The sequence below is a fragment of the Culicoides brevitarsis genome, chromosome 2 (assembly GCF_036172545.1).
Source record: "Culicoides brevitarsis isolate CSIRO-B50_1 chromosome 2, AGI_CSIRO_Cbre_v1, whole genome shotgun sequence".
In the NCBI taxonomy this organism is placed as follows: domain Eukaryota; kingdom Metazoa; phylum Arthropoda; class Insecta; order Diptera; family Ceratopogonidae; genus Culicoides; species Culicoides brevitarsis.
Genome location: NC_087086.1, coordinates 2,434,721 through 2,460,846, shown reverse-complemented (window position 1 = coordinate 2,460,846; position 26,126 = coordinate 2,434,721). Strand labels below are relative to the sequence as shown.

Sequence of the window (26,126 nt, the reverse complement as noted above, 5' to 3'; positions counted from 1 at the left end):
TAGGAAAGTTAAAAGGTAAATCAATTAAAACTTTTTCTGCGTAAATGAATGGAAAGGTTTTTGAATATATAATATCATCATCATCAAATTGTAGTTGGGAATATTGATTCATTCATTATTATTTTGTACATGTTATTTATATAACCGATAATATTGATATAGAAAGTAGGCGGAAACGGAACATGGAAACGTCTGGTATGAATGCAACTTTTCTTTGATCATCCTTTCAACTAATTTGTATCATTATACGATTTATTTTTATGCATATATGTTATATAAACACACCTTTTCACATATTTTTTGTATAATATTAACATTATTTAGTAGATTTTTTAAACTTTTTTTTTACTTTCATTGCACTAAATCACTAAATTTTTCAACTTTTTTTTTATTTTCTCACATTTTTCTTTGAATTCTTCGAATTATGTATTTATCATCATCATTATTATTAATATGCAGTATAAATATTAATAATAATATGTATTTTATTATACTTTAGACAATACTTTCATTCATCATAATTTTCACAATTCACTATATTTTGTTATTTATTATATTTTTGACCTTCATTTTTCATGATACATCATTTTTATATGTATTATCTTATATGATGTATAAATTTTTTTATAATATATTATTATTATATATGTTAAAAAGTAGTGTTTTCATAATTATTAATTATATATATTATATAGAGTATGAATAAATGGCACACTTTTTGTTAATTCAACGACTCAAAATTAAAAATTATTTTAATTTTTTCCACACATTTTTTTTACATTTTTATAACTTTTTGTAGTTAACTATTATTTTTTGGTTAAATACTCTTTTTTATTTTTTCAGGAATTACGTTTCAAGTTTATTTTTTAAACATTTAACAAATATATGCTTATTACAGAAGAAGTTTTTAATTATTTATTATCACATAATATTTTATTAATAATTCAATTATATATAATTTTTTATTATTAATTATATATAAAACACACACAAATAATTTTTTTTTTTTTCAATTATATTTTTTTTTCTAACTACAAATTATTATTTTTTTTAAATTAATGAACATTATATTATATTATATATTTTTTTTTTTTTTTGTTAGAAAACAGCGACGCACTTTTTCTGTATGTTTTATAATATACAACACTTATTATATATAATATATATTATTATTATTATTTATATTCTGGGGATGGTAGCGACGACCAAACCCTGTTATTATGATGCTCCTTGCACTTTTTATACGACGACATATGTCTGGTAATGTTTTAGTTTGTCTACGATTTTTTTTATTTGATATTTGCTGCGTTTTAATTTAATTTTTTCAACATTTATTTTTCTACATGTTCTTTTATTTTGTGTTTTTTTTACAAAAAATGTAAAATTAATTGCGGAAAAAAGCTTTTCTTTTATTTTTCATTTTTATTCTTATATTAAAAACGCCCGTAATTGTGTGTTGTATGTGTGTCTGTTGTATATATAAGTTGTATGCAATGTAAAAATGAATGTTATTTATGTGTGTAGAGTTCCTTATAATATGTATTTTTTTTTGTTGTGTTATTAAAAGTCTACTAGCAAATCACTCAACTTCTGACAGCGAACTGAAATTTTCATACTCATCTCGGGAGCGACAAAGCCCGTGTCTGGCTGTTCTGCGTGTGTATTGGTAACTGCATGCGAGAGAAAATGAGAGAGAAAATGGGAGAGAAAATCGGAAAACCGGGAGACACGCACACACACGTGACGCCGTTGTTTATCTTATCTTTGAGGAAATTTTTTCTATTTTGTGGAAATTTCTCTCTCCGACTCTCCCTTATATACTTCGTTCGCGGTAACTCACGTAAATATTTAAACATGTGAGTAATTTTCACATCATCATCATCTGTTTTGAGAATTCCCGTGCAAGCTGTGTGTGTGCAAAATGAGCGCGCCTTTAGCATGTAATTTTCATTTATTATTTAGTTGTTTAATTTTTCAGCAATTTCTAAATAAATAAAAGAAGAGGAAACCTTCTGATGAGAGGCATTAACGCACATCGATGACACGACGTTGTATGGCGTTTGACACACAAAGAAATGACGAAAAGATAAGCCACGTAGTAAAAGTAGCGTCACATGACTTATCACTCGTTTCTATTTTGCATTTTTTTTTTCGTTCTCATAAATTTTTTTTCACGCATTTCGATTCAAAAAAATTACGTTATTTGGTTGAAATTTTTCAAAATGTGCTTTGGGTCGAAATTTTCAAAATTTGCATTGGGATGAAATTTTAAAATGTGCATTGGGAAGAAAATTTTAAATGTGATATGGGTTAAAATATTAAAAAATTCAATACAGGAAAATTAAAAATTTGCTTTGGGCACATTTTTTTTAGCTTTTACTGAATCGTTAATACAAAAAATGTGCATAGGGTCAAAGTTAAAATTTTTAAATTAAAACAAAATTCTTCTTTTGAAAAATTCTTCGTTTAAAAATTTTTAAATTTCATATAGGACAAAAATTTAAATGTACATTGGGATAAAAATTTGAAGTTTTAAAAAGATACCAAAATAAAAAATGTGCATTGGGTCGAAAAATTTAAAATATGCATTGGGATTAAAAAAATACTTTAAAAAAATAAATAAAATTAAAGAAATTGAAATATTTTGAGCACATATTCAAACTTTTACTGAACCGAAAATCAAAAAATTCGCATTGGGTCAAAAATTTAAAATGTTTATTGAGACGAAGTTTTGAATGTACATTGGGTCAAAAATTTTCAAATTTAATGTAGGGAAAAAATTTAAATGTATCGCAATAAAAAAAAATTGAAATATTCAAAGAATAAAAATTCAAAAAATGTGCATTGGGCTAAGTCACTTGGTTTAAAAAATTAAAATCCATTTCTATAATTTTTCTCTCAACGACGACTTTCTACAATTTTTTTTCTGCTCTCAACTCGATTTTTTTTTGTTTTCCATTGAAGAAACGATGAATGAGTAATAGACGAGCGACATGCAGAAAACACGAGATGATAGGAAATATGATAAAATGCCATTATTTATCGTTGTGTGTGCGGTGACTGTACGTACGGAAGTGAGCATGGATGGGACGAAATAAATAGGGTTGAAAGACAATCACAATGCACATATTGGAAATGATTGATCGAACGGAGCTTCGTTGTAAATTATTATAAATTGTTCTGAAGAAAACCAAACGGAAGACCACTGAATGTGTGAAGCAGTAAATAAATACACTTCCAACAGCAGCAATTATTATGATAAAAGCTCATGTTTCATGGAAAACTGTTATGGTTTCGTTGGAATTCCTTTGCAATATGTAGTCATGTGTGTGTGTTGGTTTCATTGTGAAACGAGGTTGGCGAAGGGTAATATTATCCCCGTTGGGAGAAAACTTTTTCAAGGGGTTAATTCAAACATGTTTTATTCTTTATTTCCTTTGGAAAAATGGACCTCAAGTGTGTTGTAGATAAGCAATTATGTAATTTTAGTGAATTACGAATGGAGATTACTGAACTTTTGTGTAAAATTTTCATTAAAATTTGAACCAAAATAGCCTCTTAACATTTTTTTTCAATTTTATCTCATTTTAATTCATTTTTTGCAAAATTCATGATAAAAAGACAAAAATATATGTTTCTAATGATAAAATTTACAATGAATTTCTTCGAATAAATCATATAATAAAAATGACAAACAAATTCCACGAAAGCCTTGAAAACCAAACGCCGTCGTTTTTAATGTATTTAACATTTTTTTTTTTTGCAAAGGCGATTAAGGCTAAATTTTAATTACTAATTTTTCCATTTGAATTAATTTCGATTCAAGGACTGAAAAATATTTCTTATTTTTTTTTGTCTTTTCATTTTTTTTTAACTTTTAGCTTTAGAAAATGAATAAAATAATAATAAAAAAAATATTAAAATTTTTAACGAACATTTTTTTAATGAAAATGTTTGAAAAATTGAACATTTTCGGTCTATAAATATTTAAAATAATAATATAAAAATTTTATTTTTATTAAAATTGTTAAAATAATTCGAATTTTATATTTTTTTGTCAGGAATTTAAGAAAATTTTTAGAAATATTTTCAATTTTGCAATAATTGCTTGAAATATCTTCTAAAAATTAAATTGAATTAAATTAAAATTAAAAAAAAATAAATTAAAATTAAAAAAAAAATAAATTAAATTAATTTTAATTAATTAATTAATTAAAAATTAAAAATTAAATTATAATTTTATTTCCCAAAGGAATAAATTTTAATTAAATCTTTTATTTTTCTTTAAAAAATTCTCTTAAATCAACAAAATCTCCTTAAACACCATGTTTTTTTATAATTTCTTTGATCAAAAATTTTTTCATATTTATTTTCTCTCATGCTCTTATTGACACACTGAACGACTGTTTTCCTTATAATAATTAATGATATGCGAAAATTCCAAGAACGCAAACAAGCAAGCAATAAAAAACAAACAACATCAGTTTCAGTGTCATGGCTCACAAACACACGCCACACAAAAACCGATTTTATGAATATTTTATCTTATTTATTGAGATTTAATCAAGCATGAAGAGTTTTATCGATTCCTTTTTAATTGAATTTTCTTCTCTTCTTTTTTTCTCCGTTTCACTGAACATTCGAAAACTATCAACAAAAGCGAAAAAAATAACCAGACGTTTCCACAGAAAAAAAAATAAAAATAATTTTAAAACTTTGTCAACATTGGAGACACGCATCGCCTCTCATTCCGCGCCGCTCACCAATACAACGGGAAAGCGAATGAAAATGAGTGCCTGACACAAACGAATGTCGCCGATTGCTTGTTGTTGTGTTTTTGGCAAGCCGCCAGTGAATTGTCATCTCCCGGTTCCCCGTTTTGTTAAAAATCCGAGAATTACAACAAAATTTACTGTCTGTGTGTGTGCGTTCTCTCTCTCACGCCTGCGTTGTACTTGGCCTATATATTTTTATTTTTGTGAACAACTCACCGCGCCGCTATACAGACGAAGTTCCGAGTAATCGGCGCGACATAATTTTATATGTTATTTTTTTTATCTTTATTTACTTTTAATATGTTCGTAAATAAATGGAAAGTGTATGCGGCGGGTACGCATTTAATTTAATATAAATTTATCATCTACAACAACAACAAAAAAGCATTTCCCAATAATATTTTTATTACGAATTTCCGTGCTTTGCTGCTTGATTGTTGTTGCTCAGACGCTCGTTAAACATGAAAATATTTTACATGAATGTTAAATAATTTTTTTTATTTGGATTTTACGAAATTTTCGAACATAAACAAAAGTAGCAATATGATTAAGAAGGTGCAAAAAAGGAACCAAAGCATGAAATTGCTTTTTTTCGGTCTCTTATTCTTTGAATTGAAGGCATTCATAATGACCAAAACAATGAAAAGTTATCTAGTTTCAACATTTTCGAAATGCGTTTTAATAAAATTTAATAAAAAATGCTCTTTAAGCCGTTTTTTCATAAAATATAAAAAATATTTTTAAAAATTATCTAAATATTCGAAAAAATAATGAAAATATTTGAGAAATTGAGAAGTCACAAGATGAAAAAAAAAAAATAAAACTTAAAGAATTAAAAATTAAAATTTAATTTTTTAAAAGAATTTTCAAATTTTAATTTCAACAAAGATAAAAAAGATTATTATAATTGATGTAAAAATTTATTTATTATTTTTTAAATTTAATTTTTATATTAATTTTTTAAAATAGAGAATTCGTTCAATACAAAAATTCAAAAGTTCAATTCAAAAAAGAAAAACACAATTTAAAATTGGTAAAAAAAAATAAAAAAAAATTTTCATCAAAAAAAAAATGTAAATTTCAATTTTTTATAAAAATAAATTTTTTAAAAAATTAATGATAAAATTTAAGAAACTGAGAAGTTTTTTCAAAATGATGACGAAAAAAAATTTAAAAATCAAAGAATCAAAAGTTTCAAAAAATAAAATTTTATTTAACAAAAAAAAAATATATAATGATTAATAATTGTAATAATTTTTTTAAATGATGAATTTTTTTCAGTAAGGAAAAAAATACAAAAAAATACAGAAAAATACTTATTTTTCAGAAACATTCAAAAATTCAAAAATGAATCTCGTAAAATGTAAAAAAATTTTTAAAACGCAAAAAAATATTTTTTTCTAATCTCAAACATTTTTTTCTCAAAATACGATTAAATTGTTCATTCCAACGTTTTTCATTTAATTTTTTTTCTTTCGCCAACATGGCTTTGTTCATATATCATTATCATATAACACACAAACACAAAATATCACTTCGTCGTCCTCGTCTTGTCATTCAATTGAAATATGAGACACATGAATTTCGGTAACATATGTTTTTGACTTGTCCATGCTACACGAAACTTGAACTTGTGCTGCTTTTCGGCTTTTCTGCTGCATGAACGAGGACACCACACCAAGCAATCAAGTCGAGCAGAGAGAAAAGGAAAAATAAATACAAAATTTGAGTCAAAGAGTGCGTTGTTATTTATTCATTTCATTTATATTTATTTCAATCGCATCAAAAATTAATTTATGAGTACTCGGCTTGTGTTGTCTGACAAGCGAAAGTCTCTTTTGTGAAGAATGTTGACCTGGTTTTTAACAAAAAAAAGAGATACAAAATTGGATGGATGATGGAATTGAAAGTGATGATTCATACGGAATAAATGACAATCGATGAAATATTTATGGGGCAAAGTCGTACGGAGCATTAATTTGGATGGAAATTTTTGATTAAAAGGATTCTGCGGATGATTTTCGAAAAGAAATTTAATTAAAAATGTAATGAAATTCATTAATTTGTAAATATTTCGACTCAAAATTAAAGAAAAAAGTTTGTATTTGTGAAAATTAAAAAAAAATTTCTTGTTAAGTTCACAAAAATTCGCTGTTTAAGATCAAAAACTGTCAAAACCTTTCATAATCGAAACAAAAATAATGAATTTCCTTTAAAAATACATCAAAGACTCCTTTTTATCCCCCTTTTTATCTATTTTTCATGCAAATTCCTTCCTTACTTCCGAAACAACTCACATGTGAATAAACAACGATGATAAATTTCCAATCAAGTTCAACTCTATTAAGCAACCAGCAAACGAGAGATTCTTCAAAGCAGGTTGTAAAAAAAATAAAAACATAAGTTTTATATGTTATTGACAACATAAAATTGTTGAATCGCTTCATCATCATCATCGGCATATGAGTTTAGAACACGCCGCGCTGTCGATAGACTAAAATAGTTATGAGGTGACGTCGTGTGTGTGCTTTGTATGATGAAAAGTGTAACGAACCACTTTAGTAAATTATATTTTTATTTTCATCGACGCTTTTCTTTATTCTGAATTACGGAACGCGAGGCATTAATTCTGTATCGACAGTAATTTTGTGTTTTACTGCATTATAAATTTTTGAAGAATTTTTTTTTGTCCGTGAAATTAATTTTAATTAAAAAAAAAATTATGAAAACTCGTAAAAATTTAAAAAATAAAAAAAAAAATTAATAAAATTTCTTAAAAAAAATTCTTAAAAAAGATAATTTTTGAAATTTTTTTCTTAAAATTCTTTAAAATAAAATTGAATTAAATATGGAATATGAAAAATTTTCAAGTTGAAAAAAAAAACTCCTTATGAGGTCTCAAAATATAAAAAAAAAATAAAACAAAAAATTATTTTTAAAATAATTTTCTAAAAATTCTTTAATTAATTTTTTTAAATATTTTTATTAAAAATAAAAATCAAAAAAAAAAATTTAAAGCTTGGAAAATTATAAAAATAATTTATTAATTAAAAAAGATTTTAATTTTTTTAAAAAATTTTTTAAAATTTTCTTATAAAAATTTAAAAAAAATTTTTTAATTTTGAATTTTTTAAGTTTTAAATCTTTTTTTTATAAAATTAATTGAAAAATATTTTTTTTATTTTTTTGATATGAGCTTTTATAAAATTAAAATAATTTCAATTTAATTTAAATTATTTATTTCTAATTAATTTTAATTAATTTCTAAATAATCTTATGTAAATTCAAAAAAAAAAAATATAAGATAAAATTATTTTTTAATATAAAAATTTTAAATTCTCGATATGAAATTCTAATTTAAAAAAAATCTTAAGAAATTGAACGAAAATACGCTCAAATAATTAATTTCACCCCAAAAGTCTTTAATTTTTACTACTTCTGTCAGAATCTGAACGAACATATGGCTTCATTAAATGTTGTTGTTTCAAGCAATTTTGTACTTCATTCAAGTCACTTCACTCCAAACACAAAAAAAAATGTTTAATTATTTTTTTTTCCTTCTGTTTCTGCTTCGGACAAAGGATTCGTTCGACGCGACACGACAGACGTCACACACGCCGAGCCGTGGCAAAAGAACGCAAAGGAAACTTTTAATTATTAACATGTTCGTGTTACGTTGTTATCCCTCGTCGCCACGTCGAACGGCGTGTTGTGAGACACAATTGATCTTTTTTTTTTGATTGTTACAAACTTACGACGACGACGATGATGAACTAACATGTGTTCTGTTTTCTGTTCATGTTCAATCTATTTTTGACTTTTCCGCACACACTTACAGCCAAGACAAGACACCAAGAGCGTCAAATATAAAAAAAGAAACAAAATAATAATAATAGGAATTTCTGAAATGATGTTCAAAAAAAGAAGAAAAAAAAAGCTGAAGAGTGAATAAAATAAAACAAATTATTACGAAGAAGTGTCGTTTGAAGGAAAACTTTATGATTGATGCAAGTTTTATATTGCTCATGTTTTTTTTTCATGTCTTCGTCGCTGCTTTATTTCTTCGCATATTTAATAAAATGCATTTTCTTGTAAAACATAAAATTTTATTATTTTACATCCAGTCGGTCGACATTGCGAGCTGACAGAAATCTTTCGTTCGTTTTTTTTTCTCGCTTTTTTTTTAATAGTTTATGACGTCGCTGACACTGACATAGTTTAATGGCGCCCAAGTTTAAGATTCATATTTTCTCTTATTTTGCAAAGAAAAAAGGAGCAAAAGTTAAGCAAAAACTATTATTTTGTTTCAAAAGAAGTAATTTGTGTCACGGTTGATTTTTTTGACGTAACTTAAACTCATTGGAGAATTTTTTTCGTTAATTTTTAAATAAAATTTGTCAAAAAAAATGATATTTACGTGTCTCAAAAAATTTGAAGTGCATAATTTTGATCCAAATTGCTTCTTATTGTTTAAAAATTATTAAATTATGTTTGAAAAAAATAAAAATTATTATTTAAAAAAAATAAGTGAAAAATTCGTTGTAAAAATTGATTTAAAAAATCAGATTTTTTAATTTTTACACATTCTTTAATAAAAATATTTATTATAATTGTTATATTTTTCATCATTTGAGAAAATTAATTAAAATTTTAATATTTAATAATCAATTAATTTAATAATAATTTTATAATTTTTAATAAATTTTGAGCACAAAATATATAAATTTTGAATGATTTTATTTTATTTTAAGCCTAAATTTTTATTAAATTACCATAAAAAAAATCGAAAAAAATTTTTTTTTGGTTGAAAAAAAAATTTGAAGTACTTAAATGAGAAATTTTCAACGAATTTCATTAAATTTAATTTTTCAACACAAAAATTTCCTTTTTAAAAAATCAAATTTGACTTCAAAATTACTCCAAACTCTTCAACCAAAGACAAATTGAAGGAAAAAATCACCTTGAATTCGTTCCGCTTTAAATAGTCAACTCTCCGCTTTCACTCATGCCTTTCATTATCATTTAAAACATTAAACTAATCCTCTTAAAACGCTTAAAACACGAAAATTATCCGAAATAAAAAAAATATATATAATGTAGACTCACCCTTGAATCATCCTGCAAACGGTGTATTATATTTCGCGTAATCCAATTATTTATTTCGCTGTGTTATTTTATATTTTATTATGATAATCGGCAGACAAATGCTGAATATTCTCCCTTAAATATATGTAGGTGCACTGTGTGCAGTGAAAGCCGTTGAATTTCAATTTAAAACTCTTACAAAGTGGATAATATTGCGCTTTTTCACTATTTTTTTCTGCCTTACTTCTTCTTTTATTTTTTTTTCTTGCTTTTTACTCTTTTTTTTATTATATTAAATTTTTTCTCTTTTTTTCGTGCATTAACGGCAGTTGTAGTAGTAATAAAATCAGATTTTTCTTCAATTTCACTTTATTTTTATTTTTATTCAATATTTACTTTTTATTTCATTTGATGTTTCATCGATTCAATGCAGTGAGATGATACAGTTTCAGCTTTATTGAATGAATTCTTTCGTAAAATCACTTTCTTTTATTTATTTTTAATTTTTATTCTCCTGTAAAATAAATTAAATTTTATTTGAACTTATATTTTCTCTTTTTTTTTATAAAAAAATAATTATTTTTAATAATAACAGGCCATTTTTTTCACTTTTTTCTAAAAATTTTTAAATTTATTTTTTTTTCTATTCATTAACGAAAATGTAAAGGATTTTATGTATTTTCACTTTTCTATAGAAATACGAACAAATGATGAACATTAGTCAGGAACAAAAAGTCTCTCAAAAAAATACAAAATTTAATTAAAAATAAAACAAGAGACCCGTTCACAAATTTAATTTTTTAAGTGGCTGTTTGATGATGTTAACGTTGATTTTGTTGTTGCTTAGAGCAGAAGAGAACGTCTTTTTATTTTGTATATTTTAAATATAGCACAACAAAAAACACTTTTTCTCAAGCATCACACCTCTTCTATTTCTCTACTATTTTGTTTGAAATAAAAAAAAATATTTTTTTTTGTGTATGAATAGAAGACGACAACGATGTGCAAATAAAATTCACATTTTTCTCACACAATATATATTTTTTTTTACAAATATTTTTTCTGAATAAGGAAATTTTCTGATTTTTGTCGTGAAAAAATTATTTTTTCTTTATTTTTTAAAGATTTCTTTGATTATTTAATTTTTTAAAATTATTTTTGATTTTTTTATGAATCATTTTTGAATTTTTTTCATTAATTTTTAAATTTTTCACATATTTTTCACTATTTTCATGACACTTTATTCCATTTTGATGCTCCAAAAATACTTTTTCCTTGATATTTCGTCGATTTTTGTGGTTTTTTGCTAAATTTTTCGCCTCACATTCGTTGCGAGATGAAAAATTTACCAAATTTGAATGAAAATGCGCACGTACAGTACGTTAATATGTCATCCGTGTTGTCGCAGGTTGTACGATATGCTGTGCGTAAGTCGGTTCCCGTACACGTCGCGAACTACAAACCCGAAAATCTGACTGTTCAAGTGAAAATTTAAAACGCGAATGAGCTGCTCCGACACCAAAGAGCAAAAACTTTCGAGCTCACTGTTTTTATTATTATTTTTAGAGGCACGCACACAGTTGTAGTTGCGGCGCGGCGTCTTTTTCGTGTCTTATTTACATCTATCGTTGTTGTTGTTGCTGAGAGTTTGTTTTCATTACATCAAAAACTATCTATATAGAAAAAAAAATAGAGAAAAAAAGAGTGAATGAATATTACTCGTGAGTCAAAGTGTTGGGAAAATTGTTCATTTGTCAATGTGTGTGTGAGTAAAAGTTTGTTAGAGGGAAAAAATTGAACGAAAAATGTAAACAGACAATTAACTTACTTGTCATTTACTCACTTGTTCGAGTAGGTAATTAAAATGATCCTTTCAGTGACGTAATAATTAATTTTTTTTTTGAGAATTTTAAAAAATTTTAATTTTTTTTTAATTTTTTTTAATTATTTTTTTTTTTTTTTTTTTTTAAAATTTTTTAATTTAAAAAATTTTTTTTAAAAAAATTTTTTAATTTTTTTTATTTTTTTTTTAATTTTTTTTTTATTTTTTTTTTTTTTTTTTTTTATTTTTTTAAATATTTTTAATTTTTTTTTTTGATTTAAATTAATTGGAATAACTTTATTTTTTAAACAATTCGAAAATTCCTTTAGATCCGTCACTGAGCACGTGTTTGAACATGTTGATTACTGATTTTGATGAATAATGACACAATCAGGTCAATAACGAGCCCTTACAGTAATAATCTGTCATTATCCACAAATTTCCATTAATTCACCCGAGTCATGAGTGTTTTCAATTAAAAATCACAATTAATCACGAACAACGCTCATTCCTGCAAAAAAAAAGTTGAATGAGTGGAATTTTTCATTCATAATTTTAACTTTTTTTTTGTGTGAGATTTTTCGCTATTTTTAGATTGCCATCGCACGTATGCGAGAAGTGGGAAGTAAAGGTAGGCAAAATTTTAAAATAGAAATAAATTGAGTCATGACAACCGTGAACTTTTACGTCGCAGCAGCTGGCAGAATGACGGAATCGTTTCATGCAATTTTTCGCAGAAATTGTCTGTTTTCTTTGGCATGCTTTCGAAAAATTACGAGGATTGACATCTTGTGTTGGGAATTGAAAGAGAATTTTGAAAGAAGGGAAATGAGCATGCGTCAAAACTACCTGTTGCAGCATGGAAAATGTACGGGGAGGTTCATTTAAAAGTGTAAAATTTCTAAAAATTGAATTTTTTGAATTATGAAATTATGAAAAAAAAATTTCTTTAAAATTTTCATCTTAAAAGTGAAATTTTAACCTAAAAATGTACCAATTTTTGATAAAATTTAACAAAACTAAAATTATAGTAAGAATTTTAGCTCTTAAAGTTTTGACAGATGTCAAAATTTTTAATCAAAACTTTACTTTATGAAATTTTGAGGTTATAGTATTTGAAAAATTGTAAACATAACCTCAAAATATTCATAAAATATATTTTTAATAAAAATTTTGACAGCTGTCATTTTTTTTAAATTTAAGAATTCTAAATAAAAACTTACCTGATGAGATTTTTTCCTATTTCAAAAAAAATCCTTTAGAAAATATTCATAAAATTCATCCTCTATGTGAATAAAACTAAAAATTTCATAAACTGTCAATTCAAAAATTTGACCGTTAATTTTTTTTAAACTTTTTGAAGTTGAAGTTAAAATATTTTAAAATTTTTTCTCAGCCTAAAGCGATTTTTGATACTTTTCAGCAATTTTCGCATAAAATCGCATTTTACATATTTCACTATTTGATACTGGATTCTTAAAAGTATTAAAAAAAAATTTTTTTAAAAGATTTTTTTCAATTAATCTTCCATTTAGCATGAAATTAAGCCATAAAGTGCATTTCCATCAAAAACTCGATTAAAAATTCAACAGATTCTTCAATGCCAAGCCGCTATTTCATCAAATAAATAACACTTCCATCACGTATTCGCATCACTTCACTCGCACAGAAAATTGCAACATTAGCTGTACGCGTCGGCAGAATGTTTGTCTAATGACTTGAATTTGAATGACACGCGTTATGAATATTTTTAATCTGCTTTCCCACTATTTATGGCGAAAAAAAAAACTTTTCCTTCCGCACTTCACTCACTCATTTTGTCATTGTTCGCTCCATCTCGTAGCTCGGAAAAATGTTAAATTTGATTAAAAGATTACAAGCGAAAAAAAGGAATCATTTCGTGTCGTCGTGTGTCATGTTCGGTTCGGGTTTCGGTTGGTATAATGATATGTGACTGTCATGCAAAAAATTCGACGAATGAGGCGCGAATGAAAAATGACAAGAAACAATTTCGCAACAATTTTTAATTAATTTACTCATTTAGCGAATTCGCGGAGGTTTCATAATCGTCAGTTAATGAAAAAAGTTTGGAAATCTGTCGAGTGCGGAGATAAGCACGAAATCTACACGAGGAAGCAGAGATCAATTTACCATTTATTTGATATCGCGATGAATATCAATCTGTTTGTTCGTACGAGACGAGACCTCAAGGTGTAACAGGTTGTTTTACAAAAGATTTTCTCACTTTCAAACAAAATGTTCAACAATTCATGCTGATGTCGCTACAGGAATTTGCACGTACAGAACAAAAACTTCTTCGAGAGAGGCAATTATGGCAGTTTATCGTGAAATTTTGTATGACAACAGTGTTAGGGATGATCGTTTTTCGTCAAAAATGATATTTTTTTACGAAATTTGGAATAATTTTCAATTAAATTTTAACTTTTAGAACTTTTTTAGTACAAATTTTAGTACAAATTTTAGTACAAAATTTTAAAATAACTTTTTAGTACAAAATTTAACTTTTTTCACTTTTAGAGAACAAATTTTTGTACAAACTTAGTTTTCAAAATTTTTAAAAACTTTGCAAAATTTTCACTTTTAAACAACAATTTTTTTTTAAATTTGAAAATATTAACATTTAAAATTTTAGTAAAAAAATTTTTTATCAAAATTTAAAAAAAAAATTTTTGAACCATTTTTAGTAAGTTTTACCCCAGTTTTTGAATGTGCCCCGTCTTCCCCTACAAATTTAACTTTTAGTACAAACTTTCATTTTTTAATGAACTTTAGTACAAATTTTCACTTTAAAATTATTTTTTTTTTAAATTTGTATAAAAATATATTTTTGAAAGCGAATTTCAAGTTTTATAAAAATTTTTACTTTCAATTTTAAATTAAAAATTATCATCCAACTCTTTCATACTGAATTTCATATCGAACTTCATATTTTGTTCTCTCTCATACATTCATAGCAGCAACTACTAAATACACAAAACACGTGTTACAGAACGCTGTAGATACCCAAAGAATGTTTACCTTACGTCGTCGTATGCTCGATCCAGTACAGAAATTCTCGCGACAACTAAAAAAAACCTGAATGAATGAAGAAAATCTGAAAATTGTTGAACATTATTCAGTCTTGCCTCGAACGTTTATCGACAAAGACGTGAAATTTTCCTTTTCTTACATATTTTTTCGCGCACTGAGACATTAGAAGTGTACCTGGGAAACGTGACCTCAGGAGTAAAATTATTCACAGTGAATTTTTCAAAAATAATTAAAATCTGCAAAGAAAAAAAAATATTTTAAAAATTAAATTAAAGAAAAATGTCAAGAAAAAAATAATTTGACACGGAAAATTATCAGAACAGAACGAAACTAACGCGAAAAACGTAGAAAAAAAAATCAATGAATAAATTATAAAAAAAAATAATAACTTCGTGGGAAAATTTCCAACATTATTTTTAGTGAAATTTATGAAACACGAAAAATAATAAAAAAAAAATTATCCGGAAATTTTATACAGACACAATTTAACAATAAATGTAGTTAGTGTCTGTGTCGTATTAATAAATGAAGTGAGCTATAAAATAAGGTAAATCCCTCCTCCCTAATTAAATTAAATTGCATTACAATAGACGTGCAACGAACGTGCATTCATAAAAAAATTCAAGTTCACTTTGAAATAATTTTTAAAAAATATAAAAAAAAAATCTTGTAAAAAAACGAGTGAAATTTTTCATTTAAAAAAAATAAAATTAATTAAAATTACGATAAGCTTTAATAATAAATATTACACGAAACACTTGTAAGTATCAATCAAATCTACCAAAATCACACAAATTATTTATTATGTCACGCACAATTAACCGATATTCAATCAACTTTTTGTACGACGAGTTGACGCGCGTTGAATACTTTTCATATGTGTCTGTTTCTGTACCAAAAGCGAATATGAAGTGAAAATAATAATGAATTTATTATCAGTCTGTATGTGTTACAGTGCGCGGTTTCGTTGTTTGCAGTAGACAATAATAATATTGAAATGTGAATAAAAATCAGGAGAGTCGCGCGCGTTGTTTGAAAATAAAAATTAAAATTAAAAAAAGGCGAAAATATTTTTTAACAAAATTTTAAATAAATAAAAATTAATTTTTAATTAATTTAATAAAATTAAATTTAAATTAAAAATTAATAAAAATAATTAAATTAAAAAAAATAAAATTAATTGATTAAATTAAAAAAAAATTTTAATTTTTTAATTTAAATTTTTTTATTAATAAAAAAAATTATGAATAATAAAAAAAAAATTAATTAATTAAAAAAAAAAAATTAAATTTATTAAGTTTCATCTACTCAATTTTTATTAAATTGTTAGACAAATAATTAATTTGCAGGTAATTCAACTCGTAAATTTGGGTCAATAAATTCCCCATTTGCACATTTGGACAAGATATACAAATATCGATGTACTTTTGTTAGTCTTAAATTTCATCATAGAAATGTTTATTCTATTTTTAGCACATTATTCTACCAATGATCATCTCATAGTAATCAAAAAGTGATAAAAATCTAATAAAACTAGTTTTTGTAGTTGAAGAAATTTTCGAGATTCTTATCTTTCAAAAACAGGTTCTTTACTTGTTTTGTCTTTACTCGTATGAAATTTCAGTTTGACATAGTTCAAAAAATTATTTCAGAAAAAATTAATTAATTTTTATTTATTTTTTATATTTTTTATTTTTTTTTTTTAATTTTTTAAAATTATTTTTTTTTTAATTTTTAAAATTATTTTTTTTTATTTTTTAAAAATTATTTTTTTTTACTCGATTTAAATTTATAAATATTGGATTTTTTTTAAATTCATAAAAAAATATTTAAAAAAAAAAAAAAATTAAATATTTACTTTTCTATGGTTTGCATAAAATTTCTTTAGAAAATTTTTCTTACGAAGTTTATTTAATTCAAATTTATTCGATGATAAATGCTTCCCATGAGAATTTAATAAAATAAATCAAAACATAATTCAACTTTTAGCTAAAATAACGCCATATAAAAATAAAAAAATTTAATTTAATAAAATTTTCGCTCGAAATACGTCTCTGAATCAAAAATATTGCAATATTCAAAAAACTTTATGCGACAACTTGTCTCGCATCACATAACTCAATTCATGAATGAAAATCAAATAAAACATTTTAAAATATTTTGACAATATCAATGATGACAATAATTCTCCTTTTGTCAGCTGTGCATCTATTTTTTGATAAAATACCTCCATCGATGATATTTTGTGTCTTTTTTTATTGTTTTATTGCCTATTTATTGTTATTATTTATTTATTTACTTGTTTCACGTCAGCTTGTTATCAATCATACTTACCAAATGTGTCACGTTCAGTTTTTTGTCGAAAAGTGTTAAAATCAAATGGAGACGGTTGGTTGTTTCTTCTGATTTTTCTCAAGCAACAGCAATTTGTTTGAAATTACGTCTCGTCATGCTTTTTAGACACTTTGTAATAATTCATCATGATATAATTTAAGGGGAGTGAGAGTCCACGGCGCGGTGTGTAAAGTTATAATTTAACATGAAAACAACATCATTTGTGTTGACAAACGATCGCAGCTTGACTCCATCTCCTCGAAACGTGGCTCCTTGTGTTGCATGAAAGATGACGAGGAATTATTTTGAGACGTATTTTGCATAAATATAAATTAGTGTTCGGTGTTTGGAGAGCGAAATGAGTGAGTTGGAACACTTTTGCATCTCATAATCTTCTTTTCTTATCGTTGCGAATGAAGAAAAGAGACTTCCGTGTTTGTTTTGCATTACGACAAGATAAAGCATTATCGCCGTTTTATTTGACGAGCTCTCTTTGTCTGTGTGTGTTTTGAGTGCAACCACTTATTCTAAACTTAAGTTCACACATTTTGATAAACTTGGAATTGAAATAAATTGCGTTGATGATGCGGCAAAGACTCACAAAAGAAATATTTTAATCTAATTTGTGAGAGATCACTTCAGTGAAATTGCGAGAAATTGCCCTTGAACTTGATTTTTTTTACAAAAAAAAAATAATTTTATGTTGTAACAAGAAGTTTTGAAGTCAATGAAATAAGTTTGGAGACTCTTAAACGCTTTTCAAACAAATTTGTAGACTTTTAAATAAATTTGAAGAATTTTTTGAACAAATTTGTAGATTTTTTAAACAAATTTGTAGACTTTTTAAACAAATTTGTAGAATTTTTTAACAAATTTGTAGACTTCTTAAACAAATTTGTAGAATTTTTTAACAAATTTGGAGACTTCTTAAACAAATTTGTAGACTTTTTAAACAAATTTGTAGACTTCTTAAACAAATTTGTAGAATTTTTTAACAAATTTGTAGAATTTTTTAACAAATTTGTAGACTTTTTAAACAAATTTGTAGAATTTTTTAACAAATTTGTAGACTTTTTTAACAAATTTGTAGATTTCTTGAACAAATTTGTAGATTTTTTTAACAAATTTGTAGATTTCTTCTCGATAAAAGCGCAAAAACAAGAATGTCACTTGTTCGACTTGGGATAAAAATTGCTTTTCCACTCGACCGAATGTTGCTCGTTCATCGATCGACAACTTAATGCAACGAACGAGATAAATCGAAAAAAAAATTGTTGCCAATCTCGTAGATTTAATATGTCTCGGAACGTCTCAAGATACGCCGATGAACGACAAGAAGAGACAAGCCAAACCGTTTCGTGCCAAGACAAGGGAGAAAAAGCAATTTATTTGATGTTGATATGTTAAAACTCTGTAAGGCTTTTTTAATAATGAGGATGTTGTTTATTTTACGGTTATTATGATTGTGTTTACATTTAATATGTAATATTGAGATTATACACACACTCACGTTTATTCCACGCACAAAGCAAGAGATAGAGACGTTTGATGTTTTTTTTTTGTGTCACAGAAGTCTCAAAAAAAAAAAAAGAAAGGAAATTGACGAGGATGATGACGTCTTATTTTATATAAATAAAGTCATTAAATGTCAACAGACGACAATCACACCCTTCGTTCAAATTTTCTTTACTTTTTTTTTTTGACCTGTCATGTCAACTTGTAAGCAAGGCTCACAAACATGGAACGAAGCCTTTAATTAAAACACACCCACTCTTTCCTCAAATTCGAAGAGAAAATGGGCTTTGTGACAAATCAATTACGAAGAGCTATAAGACAATAACAATAAATGTCCTACTTGATTGTTTTTGTAGTTTGGTTAGTAGAAAGCTGTTGAATTTATGGCAGCGCGTGTTGTTTGTCTTTAATTTGATTTATTTTCCTTTGATTGTTGCTTGCTTTGGATTATGTAAAAATCGATTAAAAGGATATTTTGAAGTTGTTGCTTACCTTGAAATGAGTTTGTAGACTTTTTAAAGAAAATTTTCGAGCAAATTTGGGATTAAAAGTCTCCAATTACGAATTTGTAGACTTTTTTATGGCAAATTTGTAGACTTATTGAATACAAATATTATTTTTTGAAGAGTTTGAAGACTTTTTTAAAGCGAATTTTAAAAAATTTCTTTAACAAAGTTAAGAGCTTCTGAACAAAGTTGAAGAAAATTTTTAAATCTAACTTAAACTCAACTTAAGGAAACTTAAGAAGCCTTAAGCTAAAATTTGAGTAAAAAATATCAAAATTTTTCTTAATGTAAACTCATTATAAGAATAAATCGATTTTTTAAATTTTTCATTTTTTTTATTTCAGAAAAAAAATCGATTTGACTTAACTTAACCTATTATGAATCTTAAGTTAAGTTTCGACTTAAAGTTTTTCTTTTTTTGTATTTTTAAGATTTTTTTAACAAATTTTTTGGATGAACTTCGCTTTTAGAAGAACTTTGGCAAAGTTTGTAGACTTTTTAAGCAAATTTGTAGACTTCTTAAATACAAATTTTATCTTCGAAGATTTTTTTTTGGCAAATTTATGAATTTTGTGAACAAAGCTTAAGACTTCTTAATAAAAATGAAGAACATTTTTAAGTAAAACTTAAACTTAAGAATATTTTAGCTTAAAACTTAATTTAAGAACAAGTCAAATTTTCAACTATTTAAAAAAAATTTATAAATTTAAAATTATTTTTTAAGCTTAAGTTAAATTAATAAATTTTGACTTAAAGCTATTTTTGTCTCTTTGAAGAATTTTTTAAAAATAAAAAAAAAATTAATTTAGAAATAATTTGTCAAAATTTGTAGACTTTTTTTTTTAGCAAATTCATAAATTTCTTGAACAAAGCTTTAAACTTCTTAATAAAGTTGAAGAAAATTTTTAAGTCAAACTTAGACTTAAGAAGACTTAAGCTTAAAATTGAGTAAAAATATCAAATTTTTTCAAATTGTTCGATTTTTCAAAAAAAAAATTTTTTTTTATTTAATTTTTCAACAAAGCTTAAACTTCTTAATAAAGAAGGAAATTTTTAAGAAACTTAGACTTAACTTTTTCTTAATCTTAAAAAAAAAAAGTTTTTTAATTTTTTAAATTTTAAAGAATTTTGTCAAAGTTTGTAGACTTTTTAAGCAAATTTGGAGACTTTTCAAAAATTAAATTTTTAATTTTTCAAAAAACTTACCCAAAAATTTGTTTAAAATCATAAAATTCAACCACAATCTCTTATTCACGTCACTTTTTCTGCCTCTTTTGTTTATATTCGTAAACTTTCTTTATTTTTTTTCAACTTTACTCTCCCAAACTGGATTTCGGAATGAAAATTAATATGTCGGAATAATCTGATTAAACATTTTAACGGTTCAAAAATTAATTCTCTTCCTTTTTTGCGATGCTAACGATAATGAAATATGACAGATACTTACTTTCAATAGTCTGCCAAACAAGATCAAGACATAAATCTCTGACCTTTTACATGAATTTCACTTAATTCGAGATGACGATGTTTGCTCGATGACTTTCCAATTTATTTCCTCGTCCTGCATATGTCAAAAGCAGACAAAAATTCGTTAAATGACTTAATTCACCGCACACATGTGTACGTGTAAGAGCTCACATTAATACATGGATGATGATAAGGATTATTACTTGACAACAATGAGAATGCTTATTTTTTCATCTCTCCGAACAAATTACTTGTCGAAAAACTTGATACTTGGATTATATTTCAGTCATTTTGTGTGAGGTTTTCGTGCGAGTCGCAGACGAAATTATGTAAATTTTCGTTTTTTTTTCTTGTGTGAGGGAATTGAATAAACACACAGACACACTTCGAAGAAAGGTTGGGTCCCCAAGAGTGCTTTGCGTCGTGTGTGTTTAGGTTGCTTCACAAAATAATTTGAATTATGAGAAAAAAATTGAATGAAATTATCATTAATCATGCGGTGTGGCTTCGAAATCGCTCAGCGGAAGCTTTTTTTAAAGGAAATTTTAATGAAATTGGCTTAAAATGTCAAATTTTTGTCAAAGAAAATCATTTTTCGTGAGAGAAATCTGAAAAATTAGGAAAAGGAAGCGAAATTGATACAGGAAATTACAACCCACGTGTTTCGCCGTTCATTACGAGACATTGTTCGAACGTTTTTCCGACACCAAAAGCTAACAATAATTGTTCATCAACATCGCCCGTACCTTCGTGACGACGAAAAGGCAGGTTAAAAGAGTAATAATAATAACACAAAGTTAAGTAACGAGAGCAACAACAGCCACTGTAACAACAACGAACAATATTGATTGATTTTCATCCCTTTTTTTACGTCAATTTTTGACACACAGACACACATTTTGCCTGTTTTTCTCAGATTTTATCATCAATTTCATCAGGTAACGATGCCTGTCGTGATTTTTTTTTTTCGTGAGACGATACCACTCGTTGGCACGTTCATTGTTATGTTACTGCCGCGTCGATAAGACATGAATGAGTGAAAGGTGCTTATTTCGATCAGATTGGTACATAAATAAATAAATAAAAGGAATTCCGTCAAGGGAACAACTTCTTTCTCATTGTGTTCATCCGAAAATTTTGATTTTTTCTGCTAAAAATAGAAGAAATTTTTTATTTAAATTTTTGATTGAGAAAAAAAATCGAAAAAATTCAGCTTTAAGAAGAAAATAAATTTAAAAAAACTTTTTCACGTGACATGGAACACTTTAAACAGAATTAAAACGATTTAAATATGTTTCCGGACCAGAAGTTAACAAACAAAACTTTTCCTTTTGAAGCGTTGTTGTTGCGTTTTTGGCTCAAAGAAGAAAAAAGTTTACGTATTTTTTTTTAGAAGAAAAGAATTTATCGCATTTTAATTTTTAACCACGTGACTTTTAAAAAAATGTAATGAGACCCAATGCACATTTTAAAAAAATTTTGATCCCGATATTTTTTTTAAATATTTGATTTTATGCAAATTTTGAATTTTCGACCAAAAATATCATAAAAAAAATTTAGCCCAATGCATATTTTGAAAATTTTGAACCACGTGACTTTTTTATCTCTCGTAAAATTATCTAAAATATTTTTTTTAAATTTTAATCCCAATGTACATTTTAAATTTATTTTAATAATTTATTTTTTTTATCCCAATGCAAATTTTGTATTTTAACCCCAATGCAAATTTTAAATTTTTTATCCCATAGCACATTTAAAAAATTTTTTTCTTCAAAATGCTTCCGATTAAAAACGCAAAATCAACCATCTTCGGATTCAAACGAAAATTTTTACAAAAGAGAAGGGAAAAATGTGTGAAAAATTTCCTGTTTCTCTAACTTTTTTCACTGAACAAAAACTTTTACCGTTATCGTTCCTTTTCCTCGAATTAAGCCTTTTATTTATTTGTTCATTTTTTTCCTGTTCTTTCTCTAAAATAAATAAAAAAAAAAGTAACAACAACATTTTTTAACAAATCGACAGGTACCTCCGACAATTTTCCAGCAATAAAAAATCCTGAAAAAAAAATAATTTTACAGAACAGAAAATATTGTCAATAGATAAAAGTTTCGTGTCTGTGTGAAAAAACGGAAATTTATGATATATGAAGTCAATTTATTTATATTTTTGTTGTTTTTTCTCCATCATCCTCTCGTTGGGTTCCGACATTGCCTATTGTTGTTGTTGTTGTTGTAACAATTCAGTTAGGAAATTGTTTCAATAAAAATAAAATACAATCAATATTGTTCGTGTCGTCTTCCCTTCATGGCGTGCCGAACAGCTGTGATACAAATTCCAGGAGTAATTCCTGTCAGAATTACATAAAAACGATAAATAACGAAGAAACAGAGTGTCTACTGATATATTTATTTTGTATGGAATTATGAAAAATGGTTTAGAAAAACTTTTTTTTTGCAGAATAGAATTTTTGATGTTTATTTAAACGGAATTTAAGTAAAAATGGGAAATATTTGCTTTGAAATATTGAATGGAGTCGATAATTTTTTTCAAAAGTGAATGATAAATGGAAGGATGATCGTAAAATTGATTGTTTCGTTATTTGAAAGTTTTTTTCCGGAACGTGAATGATTTACAGATTAAGGTTGAATAATTTTGCTTTAAGGAGTTATTTTTTTAAAGATTTTTTTTTCTTTTTTTGTTTTTGTATGTAATGAAAAATTTTTAAAAAATATTTTAAAATTAAAAAAGAAAAATATTTTCAAAATTAAAAAAAAATATTTTAAAAATTAAAAAAAAAATTAAAAATATTTTAAATTTAAAAAAAATTTTTTTAAAAATTAAAAAAAAAATATTTTAAAAATTAAAAAAAAAATTTTTAAAATTAAAAAAAAAATCATTTTTAATTTTTTTGTGAGATTAATAGAGAGCAAAAAATGTATAAAAATTAAAGATTTTATATCTGTCTTTAAAAATTTATCACATTTTTCTTCGTTTTTGTGAATTTTTTATGATTCTATAAGGAAAATTTTTAAAATTCTCTTTAAAAAATACTTTTGAGGATGTGTTAAAGTGAATTTTAAACCGAAAAATATAAAATTAATTCAAGCCGAGAGGAAAATATATTTACCAACAACTTGTTTTTCCTCGAAAAACCACTTTTTAGCGTCAAAACACGTCTACTGCTCTTAAAATTTCCCAAATATTTTCCTGGAACGTCTCGCTTCGATGCAAATTTTGTCACGTAGACTTCAATTGTGTCTGATTTTAACCTTTAACTAAACAAAATTTATTAAAAATTACAAAATTTTATTCATCTAAGCATTAAAATTTGCTATTTTCGTGTACCTTACGACAAAAAAAAATAAAATCTCTCAAAATATCGCTTTCCATCACTTTTTACCTCGAAGCCTGTCGTTGATTGCAACTTTTTGTTATGAAAAAACACATCCTGTGTAACAAAATAAACAAAATTTAGCAAAATATAAACTTGCACACGAGCAAAACACGAAAAACAACAACAAACTATTATACAAAATGAAAACTTTCAATTAAATTTTAAACATCAAACCTCACTGGAGAGTAATTCTCTGGTTCAAACTCGTCTCGGGAAACCTAAATGTGTAATTATAGTCATTATCATTACTCAACTTGTGCCTACTGAAAGGTAATTTACACTCCAACAACAAATTAAATATTTTTTTCAACATCAAGTCTGGTCTGGTTGTTGTGAATGTGAATAAAATTACACAAATTGGACTGTTAAAAATGTTTAAATTTAAAAAGTTTCTCTTTTTTCGCATGACATTCGGTACAAAAGTTGCCTTTTTATGAGTCTCTGGACAATTGTTGGGCGGTTATGTTTTCATTTAATAACGAAAATCTTTGTTCCGTGACCCTGCGTGATGTTTTTAACATGTTTTAATGGGTTTTTGTGCCATTCCTTGTTCGTATAACGTTGGGTCAGTAAGTTAATTGAATTGATTTTCACTCTTCTTTTATTTTTTCCCTTTGTTTTTTGGGCATGTAACGATAAAAGACAGTTTCTGACCCAAAAAGTGGTTTCCTTGGCATTTTCCTTTAATGTTTACAGGAAAACAGCTGCTTTTTTGCGACTTTTCGCATGAGTTTCTTCCGAAAACAACCCAATTAAGGGACTTTCAAGAACGAACAAGGTCAACTTTTTCATTTTTTGTTTGAAAAAAGAGATTAAATAGTCGATAATCTCACTAAAATTCCCCCAGATCAGATTCAATTTTCTTTGAAATGTAAAATTTTTGAGTATCTCGTTGCTAATTTGATTAAATATCAGCAGTACGTACCTTTTTTGATTTATTTACTGACAAACTTGATATCTCGAGCAATTTTAACAAACAAATCCTCTCGAGAAAGCACGTACTTGCATGATAAATGTTTTATTTATTAAAGTTTTTGGTCGACTACGAATTGCTCGATTGAGACAAAAGATAGAAAACTCGTAAAACCGCAAATTTGTTGGTTATCGTACCTCTTTTGGACTGAATTTAGAGTATTTAAGGAAGAAACCAAGCGTATAATTGGTCTTCTTGTTTGTTCTCGTGGCTAAAAATACTTTAGTGCTTTGTGCATTCAAGCTTATTTCAAGTTCATGTAATTTGTCGGGATGATTCGAGATGATTATTTTTAAATAAAATGAATTTTTAGTGAGAATTGTGAGAAATTTGTGTTGAGACTTTAATTTTAGATAACAAAATTTAAAAAAAAAATTTTAATTAAAATTTTTTATTTTTATTTAATTTTTTTATTTTCTTTTTTTTTAAATAAAAAAAAATTATTTTTATTAATTTTAATTATTTTTTTTTTATTTCAATTAAATTTTTTTATTTTTATTAAAATATTTTTCTTATTGAAAAAAAATTAAGTAAAAATTTTATTTTGTTTTTTGCAAATCTTTAATTAACGGTCAATTTTTTTAAATTGACAGATTTTTTATTTGGGTTAATTTTTTTTTTAATTTAAATGAAAAATTTATTTTTTTAATTTAAGAAAATTGCATTGAGACAAAAATTAATCAGAATAAACAATTGGAATAAATTTCTCGTTGATTTTTTTTTTTTTTTTGATTTTTCAAAAATTAAAACTTTTTACATTTAAAAAAATGTTTTTTTAATAATAAATTTTTTAAATATTTTTTTATTGAATTTTTTTAATATTAAAAAAAATTGAGAAAAATAAAAAAAAAATTGTATTAAAAAATATTTTTCAAAACATAAAATTTTCACAATTTTTTCTAACGACAAAACCTCATCAGATATTGACAAGCAAACTTTTAATCGAAAATACACGAGAAAAATCTTCTCACTAAATGGATAACTTACTCTTCTACTCTTTCCGTTTTTCCTTTTTTCACAAAAAAAAAACTTCGCTTCGCATCGAGATGAGATAAAAGGACGAACTTTTTCACTCAATTTCAAAGTTGATTACTTCAGACACGTGATTTACTATCATTTACTACCTCTTCGCAAGACACTTGTTGGGCCCTCGTCCGCTTTGTCATGTCATCGTGTCAAACATTGTCACACATGCTCGACCTTT

At 25.5% G+C, this 26,126-nt stretch overlaps 1 protein-coding gene across 2 annotated transcripts in view; it reads left to right on the top strand.

Moving 5' to 3' along the window:
• The first annotated feature begins 14,845 nt into the window (after nt 1-14,845).
• LOC134829646 (calcitonin gene-related peptide type 1 receptor) overlaps nt 14,846-26,126 on the top strand; it is a 47,538-nt gene continuing 36,257 nt past the window's right edge. For both annotated transcript variants that reach the window (XM_063842838.1, XM_063842837.1), the window contains exon 1: nt 14,846-15,280. The gene's annotated coding sequence lies outside the window, so the exon portion shown is untranslated. The remainder of the gene's footprint in view (nt 15,281-26,126) is intronic.